A 26,113-nucleotide genomic window follows, 5' to 3' on the forward strand; every position below is an offset into this window, starting at 1 on the left:
GCTGCTTTCACATGCGTTTAAATCCTCTGAAGAAGGAATTTTCCTCCACACAAGATCAGGGGGCAGGTTGTTCAACCTTGCCCGTCTAAGAGCGAAGTCCAAAGTACGGAAAGTCCTCATCAGAGAACTCCTCTTTGCTGACGATGCTGCTTTAACATCTCACACTGAAGAGTGCCTGCAGAGTCTCATCGACAGGTTTGCAGCTGCCTGCAATGAATTTGGCCTAACCATCAGCCTCAAGAAAACGAACATCATGGGGCAGGACGTCAGAAATGCTCCATCCATCAATATTGGCGACCACGCTCTGGAAGTGGTTCAAGAGTTCACCTACCTAGGCTCAACTATCACCAGTAACCTGTCTCTAGATGCAGAAATCAACAAGCGCATGGGTAAGGCTTCCACTGCTATGTGCAGACTGGCCAAGAGAGTGTGGGAAAATGGCGCACTGACACGGAACACAAAAGTCCGAGTGTATCAGGCCTGTGTCCTCAGTACCTTGCTCTATGGCAGCGAGGCCTGGACAACGTATGCCAGCCAAGAGCGACGTCTCAATTCATTCCATCTTCGCTGCCTTCGGAGAATACTTGGCATCAGGTGGCAGGACTATATCTCCAACACAGAAGTCCTTGAAGCGGCCAACACCCCCAGCTTATACACACTACTGAGTCAGCGGCGCTTGAGATGGCTTGGCCATGTGAGCCTCATGGAAGATGGCAGGATCCCCAAAGACACATTGTACAGCGAGCTCGCCACTGGTATCAGACCCACCGGCCGTCCATGTCTCCGCTATAAAGACGTCTGCAAACGCGACATGAAATCGTGTGACATTGATCACAAGTCGTGGGAGTCAGTTGCCAGCATTCGCCAGAGCTGGCGGGCAGCCATAAAGACAGGGCTAAATTGTGGCGAGTCGAAGAGACTTAGTAGTTGGCAGGAAAAAAGACAGAGGCGCAAGGGGAGAGCCAACTGTGCAACAGCCCCGACAAACAAATTTCTCTGCAGCACCTGTGGAAGAGCCTGTCACTCCAGAATTGGCCTTTATAGCCACTCCAGGCGCTGCTTCACAAACCACTGACCACCTCCAGGCGCGTATCCATTGTCTCTCGAGATAAGGAGGCCCAAAAGAAAAAGAAAGAAGTGCCATTTTGTTTCCTAATTTCAGTAAACAGAAAGCCTCAAATTATTTCACCTGTGTTTTACTGATGTTTGTAAACAAACTAATTACTGACACTGGAGAGAGACAGAAAGAAAGAATATCTTCTGTCATCCTAAGTTGATTTATTTTATAACAAAAATGTAAAAAATATAAAGAGCCTCTTTAAGGGAAATGGATAGGAGTGGAGGAGAGAAAAAGATTGCAGGAGTGTGGGGGTCTCTGGTCACCTTTTTTAAAGGAGTGATTGTGAAGCAAGTGTGAGAAGAAGCGTTAAGCTTGACCTTATCCTCACCAATCTACATGTCACAGATGATTCTATACCCAACAGTATTGTAGGTCCCCTTGTTGAGATGAAGTCTGTCTTCACACTGGGGACACCATCCATCGTGATGTGTGGCACTAACACTATGCTAAATGGGATAGAATCAGAATAGATCGAGCAGCTGAAAATTGGGCATCCATTAGGCACTGTGGGCCATCAGCAGAATTGCCTTCAACCACATATGTAACCTCATGACCCAGCATATGCCTCATTCTACTATTACCATCAAGCCAGAGGATCAACATTAGTCCAATGAGGAGTGTAGGAGAGCTTGCCAGGAACAGCACCAGGCATACCTAAAAATGAGATGTCAACCTGCTGACGTTATAACAGGACCACGTAATGCTAAACAGCAGAGGCAACATGCTATAGACAGAGCTAAGCAATCCTACAACCAATGGATTGGATTAAAGCTCTGCAGTCCTGCCACATCCAGTCATGAACAGTGTGGATAATCAAACAGCTAATGGGAGGAGGAGACTCCATAAACATCCCCATCCCTCAATGATGACGGAACCCAGCGTGTCAATGCAAAAGACAAGGCTGAAGCATTTTCAACTCCATGTGATATCCAGAAACAGCTGAAGGCACTGGATACAGCAAAGGCTATGGGCCCTGACAACATCCCAACTGTAGTGCTGAAGATTGGAGCTCCAGAACTGGCTGTACCCCTAGCACCCACCCCTGTTCCAGTACAGCTACAATACTAGCATCTACCCGACAAAGGGGAAAATTGTTCAGGTATGTCCTCTCCACAAAATGTAGGGCAAAACCAATCCAATTACCACCCCATTAGTCTACTCTCAATCATCAGCAAAGTGCTTTAAGGTGTCATTGACAGTGCTATCAAGATGGCACTTACTCAGCAATAACCTGCTCACCGATGCTCAGTTTGTGTTCTGCTAGGACCATTCGGCTCCAGATTTCATTACAGCCTTGGTCCAAACATGGTCCAAAGAAAGCTGAATTCTAGAGGTCAGATGAGAGTGACAGCCCTTGACATCAAGGCAGCATTTGACCAAATGTGGCATTAAGGAGCCCAAGTAAAACGAAAGTCAATGGGAATCAAAGGAAAACTCCCCATTGGTTAGTGTAATACCTAGCACAAAGGAGACAGTTATATTTATTGGAGGCCAATCATCATAACTCCAGGATATCACTACAGGAGATCCTCAGAGAAGTGCTAGGACCAACCATCTTTAGCTGCTTCATCAATGACCTTCCCTCCATCATAGAGTTAAAATTGGGGATCTTCGCAGACGATTGCACATTGTTCAGTTCCATTCGCAGCTTCTCAGATAATGAGGCAGTCTGTGCTTGCATGCAGCAAGCACCTGGACAACATTCAGGCTTGGGCTGAGAAGAGGCAAGTAACATTTGCACCACACAAGTACCAGACAATGACCATCTCAAACAACAGAGAATCTAACCATCTCCCTTGATGTTCAACAGCAGTACCATTGCTAAATTCTTCACCATCAACATCCTGGGGATCACCATTGACCAGAAACTTAACTGGATCAGCCATATAAATACTGTGACTACAACAGCAGGTTAGAGATTGACAATTCTGCGGTGAGTAACTCACTTCCTAACTCCCCAAAGCCTGCCTACTCTCTACAAGGCACAAACCAGGAATGTGATGGCGTACTCTCCAATTTCCTGGATGAGTACAGCTCCAACCACCCTCAAGAAGCTCGACGCCATCCAGGACAAAGTGGCCTGCTTGAGTGGCAATCCATCCCCCATCACCATTGTACCTGGCTGCAGTGTATACTATCTATAAGATGCACTGCAGCAACGCACCAAGGCTCCTCCAACAGCACCTTCCAAACCTGCGACCTCTGTCACCTAGAAGAACAAGGGCCAGAGGCATATGGGAACACCACCACCTGCAAGTTTCCCTCCAAGCCACACACCATTCTGACTTGGAAATATATCTCCCTTCCTTCACTATCGTTGGGTCAAAATCCTGGAACTCCCTCCCTAACAGCACTGTGAGTTTACCTATAGAAATGGACTGCAGCAGCTCAAGAAGGCAGCTTGCCATCACCTTCTCAAGTGCAATTAGGGATGTGCAATAAATGCTGGCTTTGCCAGCGATGCCCACATCCCACGAATGAATTTAAAAAAAGCAGGTAATATGAAAAAGTAGGAATAATGATGGGAATGAAGAAGTTGCAGGAAGATAAGGGGTTGTAGGAAAATGAAAGAATAGGGGATATGATGGGAAAGCCAGAGGGCTGGTAACCATGATTGATTCGGTGGAAGGAATGGGATGGGTGCCTCAAAGGCCAAGTCTTCCCCCACCAGGAAATGCAGCCTGCAGCAGATGGCGGCTCCTCTCCCTGCCATGCCATAAGGACATAAGAAATAGGAGCACAAGGAGGCCATTCAGCCCCTTGAGCCTGCTCTGCCATTTAATAAAATCATGGCTGATCTGATTGTGGCCTTAACTCCACTTTCCTGCCTGCTCCTAGTAGCCCTTGACTCCCTTGCAGATCAAAAATCTGTCTAACTCAGCCGTGAATGTATTCAATGACCCAGCCTCCACTGCTCTCTGGGGAAGAGAATTCCAAACACTAACAACCCTCTGAGAGAAGAAATTCCTCCACATCCCTTATTCTGAAATTGTGCCCCCTAGTTCTAGATTCCCCCATGAGGGGAAACATCCTCTCAGCATCTACCCTGTCAAGCCCCCTCAGAATCTTATATGTTTCAATAAGATTACTTCTCATTCAAAGAGTATAGGCCCAAGCTGCTCAACCTTTCCTCATAAGACAACCTCTTCATCCCAGGAATCAGCCTAGTGAACCTTCACTAAACTGCTCCCAATGCAAGTTTAACCCTCCTTAAGTAAGGAGACCTAAAGTGTAATAAAAGCAAAATACTGCAGATGCTGGAAATCTGAAAACCCCTGATGTTCTGATGAAAGGTCACTGACCTGAAACGTTAACTCTCCTTCTCTCTCCACAGATGATGCCTGATCTGCTGAGTATTTCCAGCACTTTCTGTTTTTAGACCAAAACTGAACGCAGTACTCTAGGTATGGTCTCACCAATGCCATCTACTGTTGTAGCTTCCCTACTTTTATACATTCCATCCCCCTTGCAATAAAGGCCAACGTTCCATTTGCCTTCCTAATTACTTGCTGTACCTGCAAGCTAATCATCCACCACCTCACACTCAAAAGAGAAGAAATAGAAGGAAAAGAGGACAAAAGTAAAGCAAGGACATTAACAGAAAGAGAAGCAGAAAGAAATAGCAAAAGAGGAGCGATACAGAAACAGCAACATGAAGACAACATACAGAGAGGTAAGAGAGAGACCATATTTTCTGACTTAGTATGTGCAATGTTATGGGAAATCAACTTGTTATTAAACATTTTTTTACCACCTTGACTAAATCAATGGGTGTAGCTGACTGGTATCTGACTTGCCATAATTTACATTTTAATTTCACCTACCAGTCAGCATACTGACTAACAATCCCACCAGAACTGTACTCAGGCAAGCGATTGAGCTGTAGTAGTAAAGTGATATGGAGTACAAATTCTCTGCTATGCCGGGCCTGAAATATAAAAGGGAAAACAAAAGCATTAATTCTGTTCTAGCGAGTAAATAACAGCTTATAGAACCCTAGTTTAGGAATATAGGAACAGGAGTAGACCATTCAGCCCTTTGACTCTGACCTGCCATTCATGGCTGATTGTAACTGATCTGTACCTTAACACCATTTTCACATCTTTTATCCATAGCTCTTGATATCTATAGATCTGTCTTGAAAATTTCAATTGACTAGCCTGTGTGTGAAAAAGGGCTTCCTGATTTCACTCCTAAATAGCCTAGCTCAAATTATAAGATTATGTCTCTTGTTTCAGATTCCCCTTCCAGAGGAAAACGTGCTCTGTATCCAGCCTATTGAATGCCTGAGTCATTTTAAATTCTTCAATTCGATCATCCCTCAACCTTCTAAACTGAAGGGAATACAAGGCAATTGTCCTCAAAATTTAATCCTTTAAACCCTGGTATCATTCTAGTAAATTCGTACTATACACTAATGTCACCTCTAAATTTTTTTTCATCGTGCGCAGCCAGTTCAATAAGAATGCTCTGTACCTTTACATCATTTCACACAGCTGTGCATGTGCAGTATTTTAAAGGGAACACCTTGTGAGTGGCCTGTGCAGTAACTTCCACGTTGCTGGGCAGCCATGTGCATGCACATGCTACTTAGAGGTGCATGTCCAGGTACTTTTAAAAGAATTGAGGGTTTCTGCCTCCACCACCATTCATGGCAGTGAATTCCAGAAACCCACCACCCTCTGGGGGAAAAAGCTTTTCCTCATGTCCCTTCTAATCCTTCTACCAATCACCTTAAATCTGTGCCCCCTGGTAATTGACCGCTCCGCCAGGGGAAACAGGTCCTGCTTGTCTACTCTATCTAGGCCCCTCATAATTTTGTGCACCTCTAATAAGTCACTCCTCAGCCTCCTCTCTTCTAAGGAAAACAACCCTAGCCTATCCAATCTTTCCCCATAGCTGCAACTTTCGAGCCCTGGCAACATTCTTGTAAATCTCCTCTGTACTCTCGCCAGAGCAATTATGTACTTTCTGTAATGTGGTGACCAGAACTGTACACAATACTCCAGCTGTGGCCTAACCATTGTTTTATACAGTTCCAGCATCACAACCCTGCTTTTGTATTCTATACCTTGGCCAATAAAGGAAAGCATTCCATATGCATTCTTCACCATTCTACAAAAAAAAGTTGTTGAAATACTTTTAGGATCAGAACAGCAGAAAAGACCCAAAATTGTAACACTTTGTGATACAATTTGTCCTGAATTATCTAGAACACAAGATAATTACAGATGAAGAAAACCATTTGACCTATTGAAACTGACAAAGTCCCCCTACTGCAGCATTCAATAGGTTCTTAATGATTCCAGGATTCCTGCTTCCACTACTGTATCGTGGAGTTTATTCTACATGTTGATCAGTCTTTGTGCAGAAAAAAAGTTCCAAATATCAGTCCTAAATTTATCTTTTACTAGTTTGAACCTGTGGCACCATGTCCTATTCGTGCAGGTTAACTTACATTTTGTGGATTTACCTTTTTCATACCTTACACCACTACAAATCGACTTTCAGGTTTGTTCCTTCAAAGCTGAAAAGCTCACATGTTTCTCCATTCCTTTCTCAAAAGCACAGAACTCTTATGTCTAGGGATTAGCTGTGTGGCTTTTCTCTTCATGTGTCCAATGATTCATTTACTTATTACCTGAGCATGTGCCAATGATTGTCCATATAAAAAAATACAGAAGTCCTGAAATTCCATGGATGTTTCAATGGTCTACCACTTTAACATCAGCAGTAGATCAGTCGAACCTCTAAGGAAATGGGGGACACCTAGTTACTTCAATCTCTGCCATTTCTGAATTACCTTGTTAGTAGTGGAATATCCATCCATCCCTCAAAAGTTAAATGATAGATCGGGAAAGTAACTCTCTAAGCTGGAAGTTTCCACTTACAGCCCTGGATGGGAACCTAGCAAATCAGTGGTAGCTGGTATGCTGAGAGAGATGAGGCATACCAACTTTTCTAAGGGCACATGTGGGGATCACCAGTCAGATCTGGGTTTTTCAAAGGGCCTGGACCCCCAAAGAGAACAATTTTTAAAATACCTTATTGCAAATTTCCTGTTTTGAAGCCCCCAGAATCTGTGTAGATGTCTATAGGTTGAGCTATCTTGAGACTAGAAGACTATTGTATATGTGGAGGAACTGAAAAAATTAAACTAAAATAAATGCTCCAACTCAGTTCCAGACTGATTTAATGACTTACCTTTCTTCCTGTTTGCTAGATGTTATGGAGGTTGGCAGAGATGAAACATTCACAGGGGTAGAGATGGTAGCATTAACCTCCAGGCAGCCTACTGTTGATGTTTTGAGTAACTCTGTGAATTCACTTGAAGGTGGAAAGATCAGACCACCAATCCCTATCCACATGGAAAAGGTTAATCCAATAAACCAGCCCACACACGCACCCTGGGAGAGATAAAATAGAGAAAAGATAGGAACATAGGGGCAGAAGTAGGCCATTCAGCCCATTGAGTCTGCTCCACCATTAAATACGATCATGGCTGATCATCCACTTCAATGCCTTTTTCCCACACTATCCCCATATCCCTTTATGTCATTGGTATTTGGAAACCTGTCACTCTGTTTTAAACATACTCAATGACTGAGCTTCCACAGCCCTCTGGGGTAGAGAATTCCAAAGATTCACAACCCTCTGAGCAAAGAAATTTCTCCTCATCTCTGTCCTAAGTGGCTTTCCCTTATTTTGAAATTGTGTCCCCTGGTTCTAGACTCCCCAACCAGGGGAAACATCTTGTTTGCATCTACCCTGTCTATACCTTTAAGTATTTTGTAGGTTTCAATGAGATCACCTCTTGTTCTTCGAAACTTTAGAGAATACAGGCCCAGTTTCCCCAATCTCTCTTCATTGGACAGTCCCGCCATCCCGGGAACAAGTCTGGTGAACCTTCGTTGCACTCCCTCCATGGTAATAATGTTCTTCCTAAGGTAAGGGGACCAGAACTGCACACATTACTCCAGGTGCTGTCTAACCAATGTTCTATACACTTGAAGCAAGACTTCACTACTCCTGCACTCAAATCCTCTTGCGATAAAGACTAACATACCATTAGCCTTCCTAATTGCTTGCTGCACCTGCATGTTAGCTTTCAGTGACTTATTAACGAAGGCATCCAGGTCCCTTTGTACATCTACACTTTCTAATCTCTTACCATTTAAGAAATACTCTGCACATCTATTCCTCCTAGCAAAGTGGATAACCTCACATTTTTCCACATTATATTTCATTTGCCACGTTCTTGCCTACTCACTGGGGCGAATTTTACAGACCACCGTCGGGGGTCGTGGCATGGGGGAGGAACTGGAAAATGCCTCCGGGAGAGGCCCGACACGGGCCTCGACACCGGAAAGACCTGATCCCATATTGCCGGCGGCAGAAGCCACATCTGAATATGCTAATTAATTTAAATTAATGAATAAATGACTTACCCACTCCCGCCGTCTGCTCCAGTACGATATTGCTGCAGACAGCCAACACTCCTGCTCCTTCGGATCCCCATCTGGGGATCCGAGGTGGAACACTGGTGTGGAGGGGGGAACAGGTATGTTTTTCAGTGCAGTGTGGGGGGGGAGTGGTGTCAAAGTAATTGAATTGGTCTGGGGATGGTGAGAAGGCGTAAAGTTTAAAGTTTATGAGTTTTTTGGCGGAGAAAGTCGGGAGCACAGGTAAGTGTTTTGGGGGGAGAGCGCAAGTAATATAGTTTATGGTCATATGGGGCTGGGAGATAGTCGGGATCACTTTATTTAATTTTTTAAAGTTATTTTTCTTTAAATATTAAAATTAAATGGAAGGGCTCGAAGCCCTTTAAAAATGGCGTCAGCCCCTGCGTAAAGGCTGCTGATGCTATTGTCAGGGACGGAACACCTGCCCCCCACGTCATCGGGGGCAAGGAAGCAGTACGCCCCGGTCATTTAAATGAGCCATTGCGTTTATCCACGACATGTGGTCTGTGCATTTGGACTGCCATAGTTTATGTTCACTGCTGACTATTTATTTATTTAGAGATACAGCACTGAAACAGGCCCTTCGGCCCACCGAGTCTGTGCCGACCATCAACCACCCATTTTATACTAATCCTACAAATTAATCCCATATTCCCTACCACATCCCCACAATTCTTCTACCACCTACCTACACTAGGGGAAATTTACAATGGCCAATTTACCTATCAACCTGCAAGTCTTTGGCTGTGGGAGGAAACCAGAGTGCCCGAAGGAAACCCACACAGTCACAGGGAGAACTTGCAAACTGCACACAGGCAGTACCCAGAACTGAACCCGGGTCGCTGGAGCTGTGAGGCTACGGTGCTAACCACTGCGCCACTGTGCTGCACTTGGTGGCAGACATTTAAAATGCAGCTTACTAAGTCTGTCCAAATTCCCCTGACACAGCATTCGCAACAAGGTAGATGATTTAAAGGCACAAATAGAGGTAAATGCGCATGATCTAATTGTCATTAAGGAAACGTGGCTACAGCTGACCAAAACAGGGAACTGAATATTCAAGGATATTCGACATTGTAGACCATGACCTCTGGCTGTTCACTCTCTCCCAGAAGGATGTCCCGCAGCAGCTCAGTGACATCCTTGACCCTGGCACCAGGGAGGCAACACACCATCTTGGAGTCATGTTTAATGCCACAGAAACACCTGTCTGATCCCCTGACATCATTATTTAAAGTATACTGCATGTGTAGCAAACATAGGTAGGTCTATATTTTAAGTCACCTGTGTTGAGTGCTATACTCAAACACAGTCAGAGTTATTGTAACTGTTCCCCACAAAACTTTTGCATCATTTTACAAGCAGCACAGCAGGCCTCTTGGAAAGTTTGGCTAATAAACTTGGTTGCCAATGAACTCTTTTCCAAAGCTTGGTCTGGAGGATGATGTGAAATCTTCAACCAAGTATGTCAGCAGAACAGAAGGTCCACAGAATACACACCATGCACTTAGACCAAGGGTATACATGACAAAATGCTGCTTCAGAGTAGTGGTCCAGGGCAGGATTTCTATTCCGGGCTTGGGACCCTGACTTCTGGGTCCCAACCCCACAGTGCGTCAGCAATGCAATGCATTGCAATTTGTTATGTAAAGGAGCTAACTGGCCTAGAGTTGCATTCACTGCCCAATTAGCAGAGGCAGACTGCTAGTTTCAGGTAAGGAGGCAGGACATAGGCACTGGCAGGCTCAATTTAAAGGGTGGATGGCAGCCCTTGCTGACATTGTTCGCCCAAGGGATGGAAAAAGGTGCAATGAGAAAGGAGGCCTCCCACCTCCCATGTCAGGGCAGCTCCATCCCGCCATTTCTCGAATGCCTCACTAGAGATGCTGCCCGAGGCAGTGACAGAAAGAAGAAACACCCTGTTCCCTGCCAGTGGCAACAGAAAGCCTGCAAGATTCACCAAGAGGACATAGCTGGAGATGGCTAATGAGGTCAGTGGCAGATAAGTGGTGAGGAGGAACTGGGTGCAGTGCCAGTTTCAGTGGCCTTGTTCGGCCTGGAAAGGTGAGTCCAAAGATAGAGCCAGGTGGCATGCTTCCTGGTCTGCAGTCACCAGGGTGCAAAAGAGAGGGGAATTCTGAGGGTGCATAGAATTCTCCTGGCCATGGGAGAGATGCGTGCTCAGCAGCCTTGGAACCATAGCAAAAGTACAGCACAGAAGGAGACCATTCAGCCCATCATGTCTGCGCTGGCCGAATAAACTATCCACCCAAACTAATCCCACCTTCCAGCACCTGGTCCATAGCCCTGCAGGTTACATCACCTCAGGTACATGTCCAGGTACCTTTTAAAAGAATTGAAAGTCTCTGCCTCCACCACCATTCCTGGTAGCGAATTCCAGACACCCACCACCCTCTGGGTGAAAAAGTTTCCCCTCATGTCCCCTCTAATCCTTCTACCAATCACCTTAAATCTGTGCTCCCTGTAACTGACCTCCCCGCCAGGGGAAACAGGTCCTTCCTGTCCACTCTATCTAGGCCCCTCATAATTTTATACACCTCAATCAAGTCATCCCTCAGCCTCCTCAAGTTCCTGGGAAAACAACCCTAGCCTATCCAATCTTTCCTCATAGCTTCAACCTTCAAGCCCTCGCAACATTCTTGTAAATCTCCTCTGTAGTCTTTCCAGAGCAATTATGTCCTTTCTTTAATGTGGTGACCAGAACTGCACGCAATACTCCAGCTGTGGCCTAACCAACACTCTAAACAGTTCCAGCATCACAGCTTTTGTATTCTATACCTCAGCCAATAAAGGAAAGCATTCCATATGCCTTCTTCACCATTCTATCCACATGTCCTGCCACCTTCAGGGACCTGTGGACATGCACTCCAAGGTCTCTCGCCTCTTCCACCCTTCTCAATATCCGCCCGTTTATTGTATATTTTCTCACTTTATTTGCCCTCCCCAAAAGCATTGCCTCACACTTCTCTGGATTGAATTCCATTTGCCACTTTTCCGCCCACTCAACCAAAGCATTGATATCATTCTGGAATCCATGGCTTTCCTCCTCACTATTAACTACACGGCTAATTTTTGTGTCATCAGCAAATTTCCCAATCATGCATTTAAGTCCAAATCATTAATATATACCACAAACAGCAAGGGACCCAACACTAAGCCCTGTGGAACGCCACTGGAAACTGCTTTCCATTCACAAAAATATCTGTCGACTACTACCCTTTGTTTCCTGTCACTGAGCCAATTCTGGATCTAACATGCCACCTTCACCTGTATTCCATGGGCTTTCATTTTACTGACCAGTCTGCCATGTGGGACCTTGTCAAATGTCTTACTAAAATCCATGTAGACCAATTCCACTGCACTACCCTCATCAATCCTCCTTGTCACTTCCTCAAAAAAACTCAATCAAGTTAGTAAGACATAACCTTCCCCTAACAGTTCCATGCCGACTATCCCTGATTAATCCGTGCCTTTCTAAGTGACAGTTTATCCTGTCCCTCAGAATAGATTCTAACAATTCACCCACCACCGAGGTCAGACTGACTGGCCTATAATTACCTGGCTTATCCCCCGCATTCTTTTTAAACAATACCTCCAATCAGCTGGTACCTCGCCTGTATCTAGTGAGGATTTGAAGATGATCCTCAGCGCATCTACTATTTCCTCCCTGGCTTCCTTTAACAATCTGGGATGCAATCCATCTGGTCCTGGTGAATGATCCACTTTCTGGGTTTTCAGACCCTCAAGTAATTCCTCTCTCATTACGCTTATCGTATCTAATATTTCACACTCCTCCTCTTTAACTACAATGTCTGCATCACCCTTCTCCTCTGTGAAGACAGAGACAAAAAGCTCATTAAGAATTGTGCCCACATCTTCTGCATCCATGCATACGTTTCCCTGTACATCTCTGATAGGCCCTACCCTTTCCTTAGTTATCCTCTTGTTCTTAAATTACTGATAAAACATTTTCGGGTTTTTCTTGATTTTACCTGCCAATAATTTTTCATGTCCGCTCTTTGCTTTTCTAATTTCCTTTTTTACTACACCCCTGCACTTTCTATACTCCTCTAGGCTTTCTAAAGTATTAAGATATTTGTGATAGTCATAAGCTTTTTTTTTGCTTTAACTTACCCTGTAAGCTTTTAGATAACCAGGGGGCTTTAGATTTGGCAGTACTACCCTTAACCTTTGTGGGGACATTCCTACACTGTGCCTATAGTATCTCACTCTTGAATGCCTCCGACTGGTTCGGCACTGATTTTCCTTCAAGTATCTGCATCCAGTTCACTTTCGCCTGGTCACCCTCTCAGTTTCCCAAATTTGTCTTCCCCCAATTTAGAACCTTTGCTTCTGTTTTATCTTTCTCCTTTTCCAGACTATGCTAAAATTAACTGTATTATGCTCACTATCTCCAAAATGGTCACCCACTGTTACTTCATCCACTTGCTCAGCTTCATTACCGAAGACTAAATCTAGAATTGTGCCCCCTCTCGTTGGGCCTGCCACGTGCTGACTAAAAAAGTTCTCTTGAATGCAGTTCAAGAATTTTGTCCCCTCTGTGCCCTTCACACTGTTTGTATCCAAGTTGATATTGGGGTAGTTGAAATCCCCAACTATTATTGCCCTAAAGTTTTTGCACTCAGAAATCTGCCTACATATTTGTTCTTCAATCTCCCTCTCACTATTTGGGGGTCTCTAGTACACTCCCAATAATGTGGCTGCCCCCTTTTTATTTCTGAACTCCACCTATATGGCCTCCTTTGATGATTAATTTAGCATATCATCCCTCCTCGAAGCTGTTATTGATTCCTTAAGTAATAATGCTACACTCCCTCCTTTTTTTAATCTCCCTTTCTATCAAAACTGAAAACTTCTATATTCAGGGATGTTGAGTTGCCATTCTTGCCCCTCTTTAAGCCAAGTTTCCGTTATAGCAGCGATATCATGTTGCCATGTGTCTATCTGTGCCCTCAGCTCATCGGCTTTATTTACTATACTCCTTGCTTTTAAATAAATACCCTTTAACACTGTCAAATTCCTGTGTTGCACACTTTTTAACCTTTGCTTAGAACATAGAACAGTACAACACAGTACAGGCCCTTTGGCCCACGATGTTGTGCCGAACCTTTAACCTACTCTAAGATCAAACTAACTACCTACCCTTCATTCTACTATCATCCATGTACCTATCCAAGAGTCGCTTAAATGCCCCTAATGTATCTGCTTCTACTACCACCGCTGGCAGCGTATTCCACGCACCCACCACTCTGTGTAAAGAACCTACCTCTGACATCTCCCCGAAACCTTCCTCCAATCACCTTAAAATTATGCCCCCTAGTGATAGCCCTTTCCACCCTGGGAAAAAGTCTCTGACTATCCACTCTATCTATGCCTCTCATCATCTTGTACCCCTCTATCAAGTCACCTCTCATCCTTCTTCGCTCCAATGAGAAAAGCCCTAGCTCCCTCAATCTTTCTTAGTAGGACATGCCCTCCAGTCCAGGCAGCATCCTGGTAAATCTCCTCTGCACCCTCTCTAAAACTTCCACATCCTTCCTATAATGAGGCGACCAGAACTGAACACAATATTCCAAGTGTGGTCGAACCAGGGCCTTATAGAGCTGCAGCATAACCTCGCGGCTCTTAAACTCAATCCCCCTGTTAATGAAAGCCAACACACCATACGCCTTCTTAACAACCCTATCAACTTGGGTGGCAACTTTGAGCGACCTGTGGACATGGACCTCAAGATCCCTCTGTTCCTCCACACTACCAAGAATCCTGTCTTTAAGCCTGTATTCCGCATTCAAATTCGACCTTCCAAAATGAATCACTTCACACTTTTCCAGGTTGAACTCCATCTGCCACTTCTCAGCCCAGCTCTGCATCCTGTCAATGTCCCGTTGCAACCTACAACAGCCTTCCACACTATCCACAACTCCAGCAACCTTCGTGTCATCGGCAAACTTGCTAACCCAGCCTTCCACTTCCTCATCCAAGTCATTTATAAAAATCACAAAGAGCAAAGGTCCCAGAACAGATTCTTGTGGAACACCACTGGTCACCGAGCTCCATGCTGAATACTTTCCATCTACTACCACCCTCTGACTTCTATGGGCCAGCCAATTTTGTATCCAGGCAGCCAACTTTCTCTGAATCCCATGCCTCCTTACTTTCTGAATGAGCCTACCATGGGGAACCTTATCAAACGCCTTGCTAAAATCCATATACACCACATCCACTGCTCTTCCTTCATCAATGTGTTCTGTCACATCTTCAAAGAATTCAATAAGGCTTGTGAGACATGACCTGCCCCTCACAAAGCCATGCTGACTGTCTCTAATCAAACCATGCTTTTCCAAATAATCATAAATCCTGTCTCTCAGAATCCTCTCCAATAATTTGCCCACTACCGACGTAAGACTGACTGGTCTATAATTCCCAGGGTTATCCCTATTCCCTTTCTTGAACAAGGGAACAACATTTGCCACCCTCTAATCATCTGGTACTACTCCAGTGGACAGTGGAAAGGCTTCTTCTGCCTTTCAGAGTCACTCGCTAATTTTGCTAATTTTCTGCATCCTGTTCCCTGCCCTGAAATTGTCCTATCTAAGACTGCGCTCAGGTTCCCATCCCCTGCCATTCTAGTTTAAACCATCCCCAACAGCACTAGCAAACCTTCCTGCAAGGATATTTGTCCCAGTCCTTGATGACCCATAAGCAAAGGTCAGAATTCTGGCACTGCTGGACAGGAGGCTGGAGTGCAGACTGCAGCAGCATATGCGAATGAAATCTGCGAGTGGTGAAAGAAGAGACGCATTGTCCTAACTGCATCTTTATTCATCTTGCAGGCCAAATGAGAGTTGAAAGCCAGGGAGAAAGCGAGGGCATGCCTGGACGGCGGGCTGCCACAGCTAGTGTCACTGATGTACTTTAGGGAGCAGGCCCTTGGCTTGGCCAGAGTGTCAAGCCACAGGGACGCTGGGGACAGAGAAATGGGGATCTGCCGTAGACAGGGTGTAAACATCTCAACATCTCCATGCTCAGGGGATGCATGGCAATGCTCCCCGTGCAATGACTGGTCAAAACATGAGCTATCATTTCATTGCTTTTAGCAGCGTGAACATCTGTTGAATGTCCCGATCTTTCATCACCATCGTCTCTTATGTTTCCCACAGGCTAGATGCAGAGGGGCAGGAGGCCACACAAAGACAACAAGTTCCCGAAGAGTCGGGGGTGGGGGGAGGTGGTGACAGATCGGAGCCTGCAGAATTACATCTTCTCTGTGCACCCTCCACCAATGCGGATACTCGCACCTTGGTGGATGCTTGACATTATTAGAGAGGGTGGCACAGGGTGAAGTGCATCTCACATCCGAGCTGGAGTATTTGGGGGAGGCAGTGTTGGCTGTGGCCTGTGCTCCTCGGAGGATGGAGGACAGGCACAGCCCTGCTCAGCAAGGCGCAAATGCAGAGCCGAGGGAGTCAGGAAACAGGCGACTCTACCCGGAGAGCCAGCGTGAGATGTGTACCCACATGTTGGAGTCACCTGAGGCACAGCGGAATCATGGGATGAGAACAGAGGAGTTCATTTTTCTCATGTGCTCCACAATGTCTCAGTGTTTTGAGCACATGAGCTCCTCCATTGAGAGTGGCAAACCTCATGGAGAACCATATGCATCAGCACTCAGAGTGGATGCAGAAACAGTGCACTGACATGCACAGAATGCATGCTGCAGTCTGTAGCATTGACCGGTCAGTGGTGCAACGAAGCATGGCATGGATGCCAGCTGTGCCCCAGCTGGTGGTTCACTATAGCAATCAACAGTGCCATGAAAGGGCTGAGGAGGCGACAGAGGGGGGCACCCCTCATGGTTTTCCATCATCATCACTTGTCCCATGGCCCCTCTGATGGGTGAAGCACCTATGGAGTCATGCCCTGTGACAAAGGCTGCCCCCACAGTGCTGCCAGTGCTGCAGTCTTTGGAGGTGCCCTACTGGTACCTCCATGTTAAGGCTGACTACCACGGGCATCTCAGTCCCAAACAGGCACTAGTGAGCAGTTTACCTCCATCTCACCCTCAGCTACAGGGAGATCTACTTGTGGGAGTGGCTGTGAGCACAGGCCACCACATCAGTAATGTCACTTTGTAGGTCACTTGGGTGTTTCTGATCTAAATAACAGTGAAATGCTAAATGATAAAGAACTGGGAAAGTTGTTGCACTAAGATTGACTTGTGTTTTTCCATTTCATGTTGGTGAAATGCATGAAAATGAAAAGTGAGGGTTGGCAGAAGAGCGATGGAGTGTATTGATGAAGATTATGTAAGATGGAGAGTCTGCAGCCTTCCTGCTTCTCCTTCCTCACCCATTCTCCCCCATTGCCCAGGGGTCTGCCTCTGCTCCAGCAGATGCTGTTCCTCATCGCTGATCGGAGCAAGCTCGAAGAAGCTTGATTCTATTTCCTCTAATGCTCTTCCTTCTTTGGCAATGGAATGTGGAGTCTTCTTGAACCCACATACCACCCCCCAGCCCCAGTCATGAACCACCCCTTTCCACCCCGTGAGACCAGTTACCAGAAGGACCGGCCCTTGCTCCCTCTCTTCCCACCAATCCCAGTGCCCCCAAAATGCTCTTGTCAAGAGTGCAGAGATATGAAAGGTAATTCTTCTCACTGAGCACAACGTGTTGAGTGCGAATGAACACCTTCTCCGAACCTTTCCTCTTCACTGCTGCCTCTTGCTTCTGTCCTACCGTCCCGGCTCTGACTACTGTGTCACTGCCTTCTCCTCTCTGTCATGGTTCTGATGGTGCGCCGAACCCGGACTTAGAATGAAAATCAAAAACTGGCCCTTTAATGAGCTAACAACAAGCTTGTTAATAGGTTGAAGTGGCGGGTTGCCTCTTCCAGCTCCTGCCGCTACCTTTTAAACTTGGAACATGCCAGTTTTGTGCCGGGAACCAGCATGCCGACCCAACGGGCAGGTTTAAGCAACCGACTGCCCCCTTTCCAGTCCTCATGAATAAATAAAAATCCCGCCCCTAGAGTTGAGTTGGTCTTACCCCAGAAAAGGCCCATCTGTGTCACCCAGACAACAGATAAAAGTGGCCACCATTTGCTATGGGAATTCTGTCCAGTACATTTGGTGGCAAGCAAGCTACATTTCAGGAGTCACTTGGGAAATTATTATTCTTTCTCAATATTTCTGTCGCTTCGACTTTCTGCTCCACACTTCCACAGCAGTGAGTTGCACTGCATTTGCCGCAGTGCAAGATAAGTTGCGCCCTCCCAGGGTTTACAAAGCTGTATGTATCAAAGATTTATTGGCCAGCTTATTTGCATATACATTGCAGGACTCATTGGCCACCGAATTCGATAAGTCCAGAAAACAGGTGCTGAGATCACACTGCGCAATTAACCCGTGTTCGTTGCTTCCAATGCAGGCAGCACGCAAATTTTATGTTGCCTGTTCTTTTGAATAGCCAGTGCTAATCTTGCTGTTCAGTGGCTATTTGCCTGAGCAGAGGGTGCAAAATCACGAGAGGCAAGTACCACAAAAACCAGCCTGCTTCTTAAAGGGGAAGACAGTGGGAGCTAAAAGAACACAGAATGATGGCACAACATAGGGAGAGTGCACTCCAACATTTTCCAATGTTGCACTGGAGGCTTGATTGAGGAGGTGTGGAGGAAGAGAAATGCTTTCTGTTTGCAGGAGGCAGTCCAGCAAAACTCTCAGAAAGCAGTGGGAGCAGAAAACTGTGGCAGTCGATGCCAGAAGTGTAGCCCTGCAGACCTGGATGCGATGTCACAAGCAATTCAATTACCTCACATAAGTAAGTGCTTCACAGGAGCATTATAAAACAAAGTATGACACTGAGCCACATAAGGAGATATTACGTCAGATGACCAAAAGCTTGGTCAAAGAGGGAGATTTTAAGGAGTGTCGTAAAGGAAGAAAGTGAGGTAGAGAGGTGTAGGGAGGGTATTCCAGAGGTTGGGGCCTAGGCAACTGAAGGCATCGCCACCAATGGTGGAGCGATTAAAATCAAGGATGCACAAGAGGTCAGAATTAGAGGAGCATGGATATCTCAGAGGGTTGTGGGGCTGGAGGCAGTTACAGAGATAGGGAGGGGCGAGGTCATGGACGGATTTGAAAACAAGGATGAGAATTTTAAAATCATGACGTTGCTTGACCGGGAGCTAATGTAGGTCAGCGAGCACAGGGGTGATAGGGGAATGGGACTTGGTACGAGTTAAGACACCGGCAGCAGAGCTTTGGATGACTTCAAGTTTATGGAGGGTAGAATGTGGGAGACCAGCCAGTTCATTAGAATAGTCGAGTCTAGAGTCAATGAAGACATAAATGAGGGTTTCAGCAGCAGATGAGCTGAGACAGGGGTGAAGTCAGGCGATGTTACGGAGATGGAAATAGGCAGTCTTAGTGATATAGCTGCGGATATGAGGTTGGAAGCTCATCTCGGGGTCAAATGTGACACCAAGGTTGCAAAGAGACTGGTTTAATCTCAGAATGTTGCCAGGGAGAGGGATGGAGTCAGTAGCTAGGGAACAGAGTTTGGAGCAGGGACGGGAAACAATGGCTTCAATCTTAATTGGAGGAAATTGCTGCTCATCAAGTATCGGATGTTGGATAAGGAGTCTGATAACTTAGCAACAGTAGAGGAGCCGAGAGAGGTGGTGGTGAGATGGGTGTTGTCAGTATATATATGAAAACTAATGCTGTGCTTTTGGATAATGTTGCCCAGGAATAGCATGTAAATGAGAAATAGGAGGGGCCAAGGATAGGTCCTTGGGGGACACCAGAGGGAACAATGCGGGAGCAGGAAGAGAAGCCATTGCAAATGATTCTCTGGCTACGATTAGATAGATAAGAATGGAACCAGATGAGAGCAGTCCTACTGGACAACAGTGGAGAGGCATTGGAGGAGGATAGTGTAATCAACTGTTAGACAGTTTACCTTTGTCACAGTCACGTAGGATGTCATTTGTGACTTTGATAAGAACTGTTTTGATACTGTAGCAGGGGTGGAAACCTAATTGGAGGGATGCAAACATGAAGTGCCAGGAAAAATGGAAACGGATTTGGGAGGTGACAACATGTTCAAGGACTTTGGAGAGGAAAGGCAGGGTGGAGATGGAACAGCAGTTTGCAAGGAAGGTGGTATTAAGGGTTGGTTTATTTGAGCCACTGGGGTAGCACTGAACAGGAGCACTAAGACAGGCAAAGGCACACAGAAGACAGGCGCTAAGGGAATGCATAAGCGTGAATACTTGACCTTTGTATGAATTATTGTATAGTTTGATTTATAACTTTGGTTTGAAATGTTTTTGTGGTGGCTTTTATTTCAGTATTGTGGCCAAGAGAACATTGTGCTGGTTAATAACAGAAGGAAGGCAAGGCATGGAACTGTTGGTGAAACATAGAAAACTTACAGCACAGGAGGCCGCCATTCGGCTCATCATGTCTGTGACAACTGAAAATGTGCTATCCAGCCTCATTCCACTTTGCAGAAGCCCTGTAGGTTACGGTACATATAAGTGTTTTTTTTAATGCAATGACAGTTTCTGTCTCTATCACCCTTTCAGAAAGTGAATTTCAGATCCCTCTGGGTGAAAAAAATTCTCCTCAACTCCCCTCTAATTCTTCTGTCAATTACTTTAAATTGCAATTTGGGGTTGTGTTCAGTGGCACCACAGTTGGATGAGCTGATCATAGACAGCCTGACCAGAAAGGGGATGCGTTTGTTGCCTCTTCCCTTCCTCCTCCTCTTTCTTCCCCTCCTCCCCTCTTGTTCCTCCTCCTCATCCTGCACAACTGTTCACAGTATATCTGGTAGCAAGGGCAGTGCCCTCATAATGGTGAGATTGTGCATGATGCAGCAAACCATGACAAATTATGGAACACACTTTGGTGACTACTGCAGGGCTCCTTCAGAGCAGTCCAAACATTGCTTGAGCAACCCAATGATCTGCATGATCATTGCGGCACAGTGGTTAGCACCACAGCCTCACAGCTCCAGCGACCTGGGTTCAGTTCTGGGTACTGCCTGTGCGGAGTTTGCAAGTTCTCCCTGTGACCGCGTGGGTTTCTTCTGGGTGCTCTGGTTACCTCCCACATGCCAAACACTTGTGGGTGGATAGGTAAATTGGCCATTATATAAAAAAATATTGCCCCTAGTGTAGGTAGGTGGTAGGAGAATTGAGGGAAGGTGGGGATGTGAGAGGGAAAAATGGGGTTAGTATAAATGGGTGGTTGATGGTCAGCATGGACTCAGGAGGCCGAAGGGCCTGTTTTGGTGCTGTATCTCTCTATGATGACATTTCATGTGGTAGCATAGTTTTTGTAATTTGCATGCTGGTCATGTGTGTAGGAGTTGCACTTTGGAATCATGAGCTAGTGATTAGTGTATAGTCCTTGTTACCCAGTAGCCAACCTCTGATTTCTTGGTGGTGGCTCATATGCAGATTGTACAGTGGACTGTGCAGAATGAAAGCATCATGACTGCTGCCAGAACACTGGGCATTGGCCGACATGATGTGCTGAGTACAGTCACACACCAGGTGGACATTGAGGGAGTGGAATCTTGTCCGGTTGCAGTACATCTCAGAATTTACATGCGGCACCCGGAAAGAGACACATGTGTAGTTAATGGTACTGTGCACCATGGGGAAGCCTGCTTCTCTCTGGCATAAAAGAATGAAATGTATTCAGCTCTGTTTGCATACAAAGCCTCAGTGACCTTCCTTGAACAACAGGGGAGGGCAAACTGGGATATGTTGCAAATATCGCCTGCTCCAGCCTAGAATGAACCTGACACATAGAGGTTCATGGCAACGGTCACCCTCATAGCTACTGGAAATATTGGCCTCACCTTGCCTTGAGGCTGCAGTTCGGGCTGCAACAGGAGGCGGATTTCGGTAAACACCTCCTTAGCGAAACAGAGGTATCTAATGTAGTGTATCTTGCTGAGGTTGAGATAAGAAAATTGTTCCCTGGAAACCCTGGGCAGATATGGCCTCCTGCAGAGAGCCCTTCTCCCCACTTCCTCTTTCCTCTTTGAGCTGTTTGTCCTCCTGCTCTTTCTGCTCATTCTCCCTGTCGTGCTACAGGCCAACATTGATAGAAACTACTGCACCAATGTCTGGAACAAGTGGTCTGAGCAGAACCCTTGAAGTCAGAACCAAGGCCTTCACCACTTGCCACACCATTCTTCGTACAGAATGTTCAGCAACTTTAAATAGCCGTACAAACCACCAAACACTCCTAAAAACTTAGCAATAGCTGGTAGAAATCAATCAGCAGCTAGCTTGAAAATTGTTAATAATCCATTTTAATAGTGCTATCGAGGAGTCCTTTCTGTTGCTAAATGCATGTTCAGCTGTGGAGTTTAGAGAGGACATTAGCTGGAGCGTTCAGGTCGTAAATGACACCACTGGAGTCAAATTAATGTTATACATTGACTGAAGTCACTATCTGTATACTCTGCATCCTTCCGACACGTGCTCTGTGTGCCCGTGCTAACTCACTCACCAAAATGGTGTCTGGCATGGATAACATCAGAAGTATGCATTTGGTGAAGTTGCTGTTTTGGACTCGAGGTGGCACCTATACTGCCAAAAATTATAGGTGCTATGCAGCCAAATTTTTCAGCCATCAAATTATAGAATCACACTGACCAGGAAGCCATTCATCCCATTGTACCTGCGGCAGCTCTTTGAAAGAACTATCCAATTAGTCCCATTCCCCTGTTAATCTGTTAATTGTATATCAATTGTTTAATTATATGCAGGTGCAGAGTGTTAATTGGGGTCTTACTTGAGCACTTATAAGCAGACACTGTTTGAGTGAGGAGTTACGTGTTTGTAATCTGTTCACTCTGACCAATAAGTGTGAAACTGAGTAAAGATGGGCTCCAGCATCATCCTTCCACAACAAGTTTTCTGGAATTTGACATAGTAGCAGAGGATGGTGGCCTAAAGCTGAAGGTTGGAAACTAGGAATTTTTTTTTTTTTTTACATAGAAAACTAAAATCTCATGGGCTATTGTGGAAAATATGGCAGAAAGCCAGTGTAAATTGTCAGGGTATGATTACCCTCTGATGTTCTCTGAGCCTGAACCATGTGACCAGTGGAAGAATGAAATGGATATGTGGATATGGGTTATGCCAAAGAGTAAATGAGGTATGGCCTTGGTGTTGTCACTTCCTATTAAAAGTAAAGTGTTTTGTGAACTGGATGCTTGTCAGTTGGATGCTGATGAAGGTTCAGATCTCCTATTAGAATTTTTGAATTAAATTTACAAAAAACATGGCTTATTGAAAGTCTATAAGGCATGGCCAGACTTCAATAGAGTTTGGAAAACAGATGGTTGTTCAATGGAGGAATATATCATGGACTTTAACAGACTGTATAGAAGATTAAGTAAATTCAATTTGGAGATCCCTGGTTCAGTGCTAACATTTAAATTGCTAGACTATGCTAGAGTGTTGAAAATGAATAGGCTCCTGGTTCTAACTGGGGTTCAGTTCTTGGAAAAAGAGTCCTGTTAGAGCAGATGTCTGCTGCATTAAAGAAATTCCTGGGGAAACAGCCATTTCCTGCTGCCCTGGTAGAACAAACAGGGCATTCAGTGGTGACAATGTTTACTGGATTTGGAAATGGTCCAGATACTGGATGTGGGTAGAAGTACAATGGAAGAATTAAAGACAGCAGGAATGAGGATGAAAGGACCTTTTTAGTAGATCTGACTATTACAGTGGAAAACAGAATTGGAACAGCAATTATAGGTGAATGAATCCCAGGAATGCCCAAGGAATAGGTGCTTCAGGTGTGACTCAAAATATTGTTATGCAATGAACTGCCCAAAACAGAGGCAGAGTCCTCGCAATAACACATGGCAGAGGAGGAAGATAATGATGAACCTGAACGACTTGTACTAGTAACAAAGAGTTTTAGTTCTGTGATGAATGTGTTAGTTGTGGATTCATTCAACTGTGCCGCATTAGATAGTGCTTGCACATTGACAGTATGTGGAACTGATTGGATTCGCTCAGTAGTAAGGATCGACGCAAGGTTAAGGAGTATAAAAGTACTGTCAGCTTTAGGTTTGGTGATGACAACTCATTGAAATCACCAAAGAGTAGTAATTCCATGTAAAATAGCTGGAGTAAGCCACTTTATCAGCACTGATGTACTCTCTAGTGAGACCTTCACTGTTGAGTAAACCTTCAATGAAAAAGGTACAAATGAAACTTGATATGGAGCATAAGGCAATTGTTTTTGGAACATAAGTAAGTTTGCAGTTTACCAAGGCATTATTGTATCCCCTTAACAAAACCTGATGTTTCTAGTTAGTGTTAGAGAAGTATTAATGGCATCAGGTGATAAGAATCAGATAAAAAGCAAATTGTCTTAAAGTTACACAGATAATTTGCTCACCCTTGTCAGATCAAAAACCTGGCTAAAGGATGCAGGTGTGATTAATTCCTCTTCTGCCTCGGAATTCTGTCATGGGTTACTGCAAGGACTCTGCCTCTGCTTAGGGCAGCTCATTGCATGGATATACAAAAGATTAGTGAAAAATGTGAAATATCGGAGGACACCATCACACCCTATTGTCTGCCTTCCATTGGCACATAACTTTAACATGGTAGTTGCCATAGATTTAAAGGTGTGGGACAAAGACAAGAATATTTTCATTCTAAATGTTATTGACCTTGCAACTAGATTTAGTATTTCTACAATAATAGCTGGGACAAAAGGCTGATTGTAGATGAAATTATGGAGAAATGGATAGGGACTGGACTTGGGGCACCAAGTAAGTTTCTGACTGATAATGGAGGGGAATTTGCCAATGATGAGTTCAGAGACGTATGAATACATGAACATTGATTATGAATACTGCAGCTGAAAGTCCTTTCAGCAATGAGCTCTGAAATGAATCATGCAGTGATTAATGAAATGCTGCATAAAATTCTAGCTAACCAACCAAACTGCAAGTTGACAACTGCCCTGGCATGGGCGGTTCATGCAAAGAATTTGCTTTAGATGGTTGGAGGATATAGTCCCTATCAATTTATCGATGGGTGGAATCCCAAACTGCCTTCTGTTCCATGTGGCAGTCCTGCTCTAGAAGGTAGAACATAGAACAGTACAGCACAGTACAGGCCCTTCAGCCCACGTTGTTGTGCCAAACATTTAACCTACTCTAAGATCAAACTAACTACCTACCCTTCATTCTACTATCATCCATGTACCTATCCAAGAGTCGCTTAAATGCCCCTAATGTATCTGCTTCTACTACCACCGCTGGCAGCGCATTCCACGCACCCACCACTCTCTGTGTAAAGAGCCTACCTCTGACATCACCCCGAAACCTTCCTCCAATCACCTTAAAATTATGCCCCCTGGTGATAGCCCTTTCCACCCTGGGAAAAAGTCTCTGACTATCCACTCTATCTATGCCGCTCATCATCTTGTACCCCTCTATCAAGTCACCTCTCATCCTTCTACGCTCCAATGAGAAAAGCCCTAACTCCCTCAATCTTTCTTCATAGGACATGCCCTCCAGTCCAGGCAGCATCCTGGTAAATCTCCTCTGCACCCTCTCTAAAGCTTCGGAACAGTTCCGAAGAAGGGTCACTGACCCGAAACGTTAACTCTGCTTCTCTTTCCACAGATGCTGCCAGACCTGCTGAGTGGTTCCAGCATTTCTTGTTTTTATTTCAGATTTCCAGCATCCGCAGTATTTTGCTTTTATTTTAATGGTAAATCAAGGGTTGGATAGTAAGGTGAGTGATCATGATGTTCAGGAAAGAGCTGTCGCATCTAAAGGCCAATTGCCCCGAATAGGTACTCGGGTGACATATATTCCAGAGGGATATTATAAATGGAGGGATGCAACAATTGTGGGATGTGCAGGAAAATCTACTGACCAGTTTAAATATTGGTTGAATGTTCAAGATGATGGCCGAGAAGCAAGGTCCATGGACTGGCAGAATAGGGGTGAAAGAGTGGAGAATAAGAAAGCACAGTGCAAGTTCTAATAGTGGCTCTGTAAGTGACTCTTGCGTAAGGAAGCAATCACACACTGGAGAAAGAGCCTCCAATAGTGCATCAGGGAGATCTTCTAGCAGTAGTCCGAAAGACAAAGTGCTAATAGATTCCCTAGTTTGAACAGATTCCACAATGAAGCGAAGGCTGGAGAGCAGTCTTGGAGTGGAACTAGAAGCAGAAATCTTCATGACCGTGAAGTTTTAGTGGCTGCCAATAAACTTGAGGATAAACTAATAGAAGCAAAACATAAGGAGATGGGGAGAGTTTGGAGTTTATTCTGTGGTCCCAGATAGGGTCAGCCAGCCTTGTCACATAGGTGGACGTCTACTGAACAAATCCTTCCCGATGGGACTTGCGAGACTAGTTATGAAGGGCTTTGAAGAGCGACTGGGTGATACCAATGTTAGTGAACTCTCCCACAGCTAGAAAGTA

The 26,113-nt window shown here is 45.1% G+C and overlaps 1 pseudogene; it reads right to left on the bottom strand.

The window, feature by feature from the left end:
* The window catches only part of LOC137384587 (sodium/iodide cotransporter-like), a 197,369-nt pseudogene that overhangs the window by 8,416 nt on the left and 162,840 nt on the right, over nt 1–26,113 (bottom strand).

This window comes from Heterodontus francisci, chromosome 26 (assembly GCF_036365525.1).
Source record: "Heterodontus francisci isolate sHetFra1 chromosome 26, sHetFra1.hap1, whole genome shotgun sequence".
In the NCBI taxonomy this organism is placed as follows: domain Eukaryota; kingdom Metazoa; phylum Chordata; class Chondrichthyes; order Heterodontiformes; family Heterodontidae; genus Heterodontus; species Heterodontus francisci.